Source organism: Symphalangus syndactylus, chromosome 2 (assembly GCF_028878055.3).
Source record: "Symphalangus syndactylus isolate Jambi chromosome 2, NHGRI_mSymSyn1-v2.1_pri, whole genome shotgun sequence".
NCBI classification, from domain to species: domain Eukaryota; kingdom Metazoa; phylum Chordata; class Mammalia; order Primates; family Hylobatidae; genus Symphalangus; species Symphalangus syndactylus.
In genome coordinates, this window is record NC_072424.2 from 14,445,936 (window position 1) to 14,455,632 (window position 9,697).

Genomic DNA, 9,697 nt, shown 5'->3' on the forward strand with positions numbered 1-9,697 from the left:
TGGGACTACAGGCACCTGCTCTCATGCCTAGCTAACTTTGTGTATTTTTTTGTAGAGATAGGGTTTCGCTATGTTGCCCAGGGTGGTCTTGAACTCCTGGGCTCAAGCAATCCACCCACCTCAGTTCCTCAAAGTGCTGGGATTACAGGCATGAGCCACTGAGCCCAGCCAAAGACAATCTTCTGAGCTGTTGGTCTCACTTTACCTGAATAACAGTGAAACCTATGATTCAACACCCCCCACCCCCACACCACTCCCGCATGGTGGTGAGAGCTGGGGCCAAAGCCCTCCTGGCGCCTCCACTGTCACATTTCCCCTGCAGTCCTTCAAACCATGTCACTCTCTTCCTTGAAACCCTCCCCAACCCCCCAACACACCTGGGATAAAAGGCCAAGACCTGCTCATGGCCCTCGAGGCCCTCCCTGACCCTGCCCTGCTGACCTCTGAGACCTCAGCTGCCCACACTCACCTCAGCCTTGGCCGTGCTGACCTCACTGCCATGCTCAGCACACCAAGCCATTCCCTGTACTGGCCTGTGACCCTGGGGTGCCCTGCCTGGCACACCCTTCCCTGACCTTGGCCAGGCCAGCACCTTCGCCTCACTACAGTCCCTTCCCCGACCCTGGGCAGGCCGGTGCCTTTGCCTCACTGTGGTCCCTTCCCTGGCCACTTACACAAAATAATACCTCTCCTGCATGTGCCAGCCTCCCTGCTTGATTTGCTCACAGCTGTCACCTGAGACTGGACCATCTGTGTGTCTGCTGCTGCTTCAGCAGCCCTCTGCCCGTGAGGGACCTCTGCTCCTTGAGGTGGGAACTCTGTTCATGGCTGCGGCCTCAGAGCCTGGATCAGTGACTACACATAATACTCACTCAACAAACTTAGATGGAGCAAAGGCATGTGTGATGATGCTGTAGAGCAGGCAACCCCCCAGCCCTCGGGCACGGGCCAGTAGCAGTCCTGGGCTGCACAGCCGGAGGTGAGAAGGAAAGCTTCATCTCTATTTACAGCCACTCCCCATCGCTCGCATTCCCGCCTGAGCTCCACCTCCTAGTGGTAACACTGGATTCTCATAGGAGCTCCAACCCTGTTGTGAACTGTGCATGTGAGGGATCTAGGTGGCGTGTTCCTTATGAGAATCTAAGATCTGTTGCTGTCTCCCATCACCCCCAGATGGGACCATCTAGTTGCAGGAAAACAAGTTCAGGGCTCCCACTCATTCTACATGATGGTGAGTTGTAGAATTATTTCATTATGTATTTCAGTGTAGTAATAATAGAAATGAAGTGCACAATACATGTAATGAGCTTGAATCACCCCAAACCATCCCCCTGTCCCAACTGTGGAAAAATTGTCTTCCATGAAACTGGTCCCTGGTGCCAAAAAGGTTGGGGCCCGCTGCTCTGGAGTGTGAAGCAGGGAAAGAGGACCTCACCATAGGGGCCAGGCTCACTTTCCTAAGGAAGGAACAGGGAGAGCCTAGGAGAATGCAGGCCCTGTGCAAATGTCAGAACCTCCAGCAGAGGAGAGGTCTGCAGGGTGTATGGGGGCTGTGACCCTGATGGCATCAGGAAAGAGATGGCATTTAAGCTGAGCCCCAAAGACTGGCAGGATCTAGAAAGGTGGGCAGGCATGCCGAGAGGAGGTGCTGGGAGCAGGGAAGGCACAAGAGCAGGGAAGGTCTCAGTGCCTCCAGAAAGGAGCATACGAACATTCTGGGCTTTGGAGTCAGGGAGACCTGGGCTACAATCCTGGCTCTGGCACTGTCCTCTGTGTGACCTTAGGCAGAGGACCTGATACTACTGAGCCTCTGTTTTCTTATCTGCAGAATGGAGATGCACTCACACTCACGCCCTTATGGTGATATTCAGGGGTTCACGCATGTAATACCCTCCACGTGGCATCTGAACCCTGGAGGTTGGGGCAGGTCACCTCAGCAATGGTCCTCAGGCACGATTGTTGTAGCAGTAGGAGGTGAAGCCACCCAGGTAAGTGGGCACCAGGTCAAAGAGGGTTTGGGTCTCAGGGTAAATGCCTTTGGTTGAACTAGTGGTGTATTGAGCTTCCCACACTGACATTTTCTGAGCAGAATTATTACTTGGTTAGAGCAGGGATTTAGGTCATTAATTTGGAGCAGGTAGAAGTGCCTGGAAATGGAAAGACTAAGGCTGAAGCTTTTATGGTCCAAGTGAGTGATCACAGGGGCTGGGAGTAGGAAGCACGGCTGAAGGGCCATCTCAAAGGCACTGTACCAGTGGGATGGTGACATCACTACTGATGGCACCCACAGAGGTAGGGTATATGCATGCTTATGCATAACTTCCCATTTTACAGAAAAGGAAGCTGGGGCTCAGGGAGGTTAGGTGACTGCTCTAAGGACACACACTTAGTACTGGGCCCAGTGCAGGGACCCACCAAATCTGACCCATCTTGTGCTTGTGACTAACTGAAGGATATGGCAGGCAATGGAGGCAAGGTCAAAGGCAAAGTCAAGCCCCAGATGGTCAAAGGCAAGGATTAGACTTGGAGCTGGTGTCCAGCCTGAGGGTGGAGGGGTGGGGGCATTTACCACAGCAGGGGAAGGCTGGGTCGAGTCAACGTTCTTGCAGCACCCGTAATTGCAGCGTTAGCTGGGCAAGTTAGATGGGTGGGGAAGTCCTACTTAACCACACAGACATTTCTTAAACATTTTATTTTTACTTAAAATATGTAAAGTACAGCACATCTATTTGTCTGCCTTTTGGTATGGAGCCAAAACCTTTTCTCTGAGCATGAGCCCACTGATTGGAGCTCTGTGTTCATCTCTGTGGCAGAAACCGCAGCGCAGTGAATCAGCACTGATTTCTGGTTTCAGTGTTTCGAAAGGGACATGAGAACTGGAAGGCGCTTGCAAGGCAATCTCGAGGCAGAGTCCTTCATTATTTGTGTGATTATCTTCCCCAAATCATTACCCTCATCCGTGCTGGGACTTTCCAAAGCTTCCAGCCTGGCGTTCAGGGGCCAGCTCCCTTTCTGCATTAGTATTTCATCAGCTTCTGTCAGTGGCTCTCCGAGAGTGGCCCGGGGACCACTTGCGACCCTTTCAGGGAATCCAAAGTCCAAACTCTTTTCATGGTCAAACTAAGATGTTGTTTGCCCTTGATGCTCTCATTTTCTCCAGAAGGTACAAATAAAGATTTTCAGAGACCCCAGCCCTGCCCTCTGACAGCCGATGGAATGCGTGCTTGTGTGTTCCTGCGCTTTGAAAGTCTCTCATCTTTAATTTCGAATATGGTAAATATCAATCAATGCAAGCCACAGAAACAAAAGCTGTTTGGGATCTTCAATGGTTTTTAAGAGTATAAAGGAATCTTTAAACAGTTTGAAGCTGGGCACGGTGGCTCACACCTTTAATCCCAGCATTTTGGTAGGCCGAGGCAGGAGGATTCCTTGACCCCAGGAGTTTGAGACCAGCCTGGGCAAGATGGTGAGAGCCTGTCTCTACAAAGTAAGAAAGTAAGTAAGTAAATAAATAGATAAATAGATAAATAAATAAATAAATATTAGCAGAATGTGGTGGCACACATCTGTGGTCCCAGCTACTTGGGAGGCTGAGGTGGGAGGATCATTTAAGCCCCAAAATTTGAAGCAGCAGTGAGCTGTGATTATGCCACGGCACTCCAGCCTGGGGGACAGAGCAAGACCCCACCTCTAAAAACAAACAAACAAACCCAACTAGTTTGAAAACTTGCTAGCTTATATGATATTTAATTAACCCGTGCATTCATAGTATCAAGAACAGCTGGCATGAAAAAGGCTTGGGGCAAACACAATTGACTTGTGGTAAATACAAATCAGCTGGAGGGTGTTTTGCCAAACGGCTGAAAGCCAGGAGAGCTGAGCACACCCAGTACATCTAGGAGACATGGACACACCTGTCACGTGCAAAGGCCAGATGAGAGGCCATCCACAGTAAAGGCGATGAAAACGGTCATAACAGGGCCAGCTGTGATTGAACACACGGTGAGCGCCAGGCCCTGTGCTGGGGCGTCTCCTCCTGTCTCATTAGATTCTCACTGCAACCCCAGGAGGAGGTTTTATCTTTATTCTGGTTCTGCCATTATAAAGGTGGGAGAATTGGGGCTCAGACGGGCTCAGGCCCCTCAGCTAGTAAGGAGAAGAGCTGGTCCTTCATCTTAGGTCTGCTGGTCCCCAGAGCTCGAGTCCCAGCCTCAGCTTCTCAACTCTGAGTCTCTGAAAAGGGTTTCCAAGGAGGCGGTGGAACCGTGTGGACTCAATGACTTCGGACATGGTCTGGAGCTGGGAGACCGGACCGAGCTGCTGCAGGTAGGGAGGACTGAGTTCAGGGTTGGGTGTCATCTTCAGGTTGTGGAAGCAACAGCAATGCCAGGACAGCAGGGCCTCCTCCTCCCCTGCGCCCCACTGTGTGCCCAGACTCCCAGGGGCAGAAACTCCGTCCTGGGCTCCACCGGTGCCTTCACTGCATCCCCTCCCTGTCCCACATCCCCCTGCAGGCCGGAGCCGAGCTGAGTGTGCTGCTGGCCCTGGGAGGAGCCCCACGGCTTCGCAGGCGCCCTTGAGCAGATGGGACCGGCTGTGCCCTGGCCCCTTCCACCTCACAGGCTGACGCTTGCTCAGAGCCCAGGAACCTCGGGCCGCCCCAGACACGGCCAATTCTGAGGTCAATACGGGGCCCCGGTGACCAGGAGCTCCAGCAGCTGAAGGTTCGAGTCACGGTGGAGGAATGGGGCGTGGCCGCTCTCTTCCCCAGGGTTGGGCTCCCGGCCACGGAGGGGCAGCGGGCCCGTGCCCCAGTGGCGGGGGAGACCATTTGCTTACTCCCACCTCCACATGAGATAATCGGGAGGTCTCCTGCCATACTCTGCGCTTTCAGCATAATGGAATTCAGGAAAATTCCTGGGCCGAGCCACCCCGCAATTCTAAAGGCAGAGACCCGGGCAGCCTGCAAGGACCTCGGGATATGGGTACACTTCCTATCCCCGCTATCTTCCTGCTTCCCCTGAGAAACCACCTGCCTCCCGGGGCCCCAGGCCTCTGCCTCCTGCCTTTGCCCACGCGGTGACTCCACCAGGAGTGCCCACCCCCACACTGTTCAACCGAGTCCGCCTCTTACCCCACCCCAAGGCCAAGTTCAAGTGCTGCTGCTTCCTCCATGATGGCTGCCTGGATTCCTCCATCCCTATCCCCAGATATGCAGCAGTGGAGCGATGTTCCTGAGGCGGAGGCAGTGGATGTCTGGAGAGAGAACCGAACTGGGGGGCCAGAGAAAGAGCTGGACGATCTTACGCAAGCGATTTAACCTCTCTGAGCCTCAGTTTCCCCAGCCTCTGAACGGGGTGGGAATACGGAGGATTTCAAGGGGCCATTTCAGATCTGCCTCTTTATTGCCTTTTGAAAACTCGCCACTTTCCCCAAGCTGCTTGAATTCCTAAGGGGTTTTGCAGAGAAGCTGCGCGAAGGGTGTGGAAGGGGGCGGGGGCCGGGAGTGGCAGCCCCGTCCCCACGCCCCTGGGGTTCTGCGGATCAGCTCGCTGGAGACCAGGAGGCGCCGAAAGGCAGCCCTGCGCTGCCCCCTGGTGGCCGATGTGGACACTGCAGCCAGGAAGCCTTTCCCTCCGGCCTTCCGGAGAGAGGCTGCCCGCTAGACACTCCCCTGGCTTCGTGGCTCACCTCTCACCTGGCTAGGGAGCTCCCGACACCAAGGGGGACCCCAGGATGAGGGCGTTGGAGGCTGAAAGACTGGGTCTCAGCTCAGCCAATCAACAGCGTGGTTCTGAAGGCGCCCAGTTGCGGGAAAGGAGTGGATGTGGCGGCTCCCAGAGGTGCGCCCACCTGCTCCTCAGTCTGTGGGCTTTTCCCACCGCCCTCTCAGGAGCGCCGCCCAGCAGCTCCGCTGGAAGTGGTAGGTGCGCAGACACCTCCTCCCCACCCTTCTGCCCTCCTAGTCCTTCCATCCTGGGACAGTTGCCCCTTCCCAACCCTCTCTCCTGAACCCTTACAAAACCCTGTCCTGAGCCAGTTATACTTTGGCCTCAAGCCCCCTCCTAGGACTGTGGATGGTTGAGGAGGGCCTCGGAAGGAGCCACCACTGTCCCCAGGGAGGCCTTGGAAGTGGGCGTGATAGTGATGGGGAGTTCCTGGAGCAGGATCAGGGGCCTGTCTGCAAACACACCAGGGCTCCTGTCCTTTTTCACCATCGCCTGCCTCTGCCTTCTCCACTTCTCCCCAGCATTTTGTCTTCCCTGTCCTCTCCTGTCTCCTCTCTGCGTCTCTTCTCTCCTTAAGCCTTGCGTCTGTGTCCTCGCAGTTCTATGCAGACAGGCTCTTCTTATCCCTGTTCTCCAAACCATTCTGTTCCTTGATGGAAGAGGGTGGAACAGGTCCAGGGGCTGCTGGGCTCCGACACCCCTGGCCCTATTCCCAGGGCCTCCCTGCGTTATCTGAGCACCTTTCCAGCTTAGTTCAACACGCTGAGGTCTGGGATTTCCATCTTGGACCCAGGTGCTCATCTTGCTTGGCCCTGACCTTCCCCTTCCCTGTCCACTTTGCCTTTGAGTCCTTTCTGCTCCCTCCTCTCCTTTACTCACTTTCTCTCTCCTCCTCTCCATTTGCCCTTGCCCCTCTGGCGGTGAAGGAGATTTGCTGGGCTGGGCTAGGGCCGGGGTTGGGGTTCCGAGGGACAGAGGGTCTGGAGAAGAAGCCGCTACTGTGCAGGCTTAGGAGTGTCCACAGTCTCGATTAAAAGCTGAGATAACACAGATAAATCCACATGCCCTGCTCTGCCTAAAAGACACACTTAGAAGATCCAATCTGTGACCCTTGGCTGCGCTTTTTTTTAAAATTTTACTTTAAGTTCTGGGATACATGTGCAGAACACGAAGGTTTGTTACATAGGTATACACGTGCCATGGTGGTTTGCTGCACCTATCAAACTGTCATCTAGGTTTTCAGCTCCGCATACATTAGGTATTTGTACTAATGCTTTCCCTCCCCTAGACCCCACCCTCTGACAGGCCCCGTGTGTGATGTTCCCCTCCCTGTGTCCATGTGTTCTCATTGTTCAGCTCCAACTTATGAATGAGAACATGCTGTGTTTGGTTTTCTGTTCCTGTGTTAAGTTTGCTGAGAATGATGGCTTCCAGCTTCATCCATATCCCTGCAAAGGACATGAACTCATCCTTTTTTATGGCCATATAGTATTCCGTGGTGTATATGCCCCACATTTTCTTTATCCAGTCTATCACTGATGGGCATTTGGGTTGGTTCCAAGTCTTTGCTATTGTAAATAGTGCTGCAGTAAACATATGTGTGCATACGTCTTTATAGAAGAATGATTTATAATCCTTTGGGTATATACACAGTAATAGGATTGCTGGGTCAAATGGTATTTCTGGTTCTAGATCCTTGAGGAATCACCACACTATCTTCCACAATGGTTGAACTAATTTACACTATCACCAACAGTGTAAAAGCGTTCCTATTTCTCCACAGCCTTGCCAGCATCTGTTATTTCCTTACTTTTTAATGATTGCCATTCTGACTAGCATGAGATGGTATCTCATTGTGGTTTTGATTTGCATTTCTCTAATGATCAGTGATAATGAGCTTTTTTTCATGTTTGTTGGCCGCATAAATGTCTTCATTCTTTTTTATTATTTTTAATTTTAAAAAAACATAATTTCCTTGGCTGGGCTTGGTCTCACCATCCCCCCCTTCCATGGTAGGCTCCTGGGGCGGCCTGGGGCGGAAAGGCCTTAGGTACCTGGGCCGGAATCTGGACCAGGGGACGCGCTCATCTCCCTGCTGTTGGTGCCCCTCCAATGGGGCTGTGTCTTTGGGTTCTACTAGTCAGTGCCCTCTATAGGCTGCTGCTGGTAGGGGGGCGGGGGCCTCGCACAAACTGCCATCGGTAGAAGAGGGGAGGGGGGCGCCGTCGTCTGGGCAGCTGCCGGGAGTCTTTGGGCAGCTCCTCTTCACCGCCAGGTTCTGTCCCCCTAGAGGGGATCTCTGCCACCGTGGGTAGTGGGGCAACTGAGGGAGGCCGAGGATGAATTGGCGGAACGTACGTCTGTTGGGGTAATAACGGTGACCTTCACGGGCACCCTCCCCCCTAACCCCGAGCCTAGTTACATTAGCAGCTTCTGTGCCCTTCTCTCCTTCCGCGACATCACAAATTCCACAGTCTCCCCATCTCCAAAGCTGTGCAGAAACTTCCTGGGGTTGTTTCTTTTAACAGCTCTCTAGTGAACAAAGACATCTTCCTTGGTGTCATTCCTGTTGGTGAATCCATAACCACTCTGGACGTTGAACCGTTTGACAGTGCCCAGGACTCGGGTTGCCAGCACCGGCTTGTCTGCTTGACTCCGGGCCGGGGGGCGGGGGTTCTCGAGGCCGCTGTCGCCCGGCTGCCAGGGGTGCGGGGTCCCGGCGCCAAGGGGGTCCCAGCAGCGGGGCTCAAGGCGGCTCCGTCCCCGCCGCAGCCGCCCGCCCCGCCGCCTGCTTTCTGCGGCTCCCCTGCGGGCACGGGTACCACCACCGCTACCACCCCTGCCGCCGTCGCGGGCACCGTCGCCGCGGGGACCGCTGTCGCCACCGCTGCCGCCTCCACCTCGTTCATCCCGCCGGGTCCAGTACCGGCCCCCACCGCCACCGCCTCCTCCGCCCGCCGCCGCCACCGCTATCGCCCCGGCCCCTCCCCCGGCTCGCGAACCCGCTGCCTTGCTCGATCCTCGCAACCCGCTGCCTTGCTCGATCCTCGCGCTCCAAGCCTCGCCCGCACGCCCAGAGTCTTCACTCTTAATTGCTGCACTTTCTTTTTTTTTTTTGAGATGGAGTCTCGCTCTGTCGCCCAGGCTGGAGTGAAATGGCTCATCTTGGCACACTGCAACCTTCACCTCTCGGATTCAAGTGATTCTCTTGCCTCAGCCTCCCAAGTAGCTGGGATTACAGGCGTGCGCCACAACGCCCAGCTAATTTTTGTATTTTTAGTAGGATGAGGTTTCACCATGTTGGTCAGGCTGGTCTCGAACTCCTCACCTCAAATGATCCTCCCGTCTTGGCCTCCCAAAGTGCTGAGATTACAGGCATGAGCCATCATGCCCAGCCTGCACTTCTTAATTGCTCCCTTTCCCCAGTCCCTCAAGCCCATGCTTGTTTAGGTATCACAGCCCCTCACCAACCAGTGGCTGTGCCTCCTGGAACACAGGGCCCTCTCAGCCCATTCACCAGAAGAGGGAACTACCGTTGCCTTAGCTGAGAAGTGACCCATTTAAGTCCACTCACATTTCAGTTGCCAGAACTCGATCTGTGTCCCCATCCAGCTGTGAGACAGCCAGTCTGCCTTGGCCTGGATGGAGAGATGCTGTCAGGAAGCACTTGTGCTGTCTTGTATTTCACTGAGGACTCCTATGAGACTCTGCAAGGACAAAAACCATGTGATCATCTCAATCAACGTCAACAAAAGGATTTGACTAAAGGTAACATCCCTTCATGATGAAAACCATCAAATTAGGTATAAAAAGGAACATATCTCAACACAATAAAGGACGTATATGACAAACCCACAGCTAATATCATATTGAATAAAAAAAAGTCGAAAGCTTTTCCTCTAAAATCTGGAATAAGACAAGGATGCCCAATTTCACCACTTGTATTCAACATAGTACTGGAAGTCCCT

The 9,697-nt window shown here is 53.8% G+C and overlaps 1 pseudogene; it reads right to left on the reverse strand.

Annotated features, from left to right (window-relative positions):
• Positions 1-7,040: 7,040 nt before the first annotated feature.
• Positions 7,041-8,668, reverse strand: LOC129462535 (Y-box-binding protein 2-like; annotated as a pseudogene).
• Between the last annotated feature and the right edge of the window lie 1,029 nt (positions 8,669-9,697).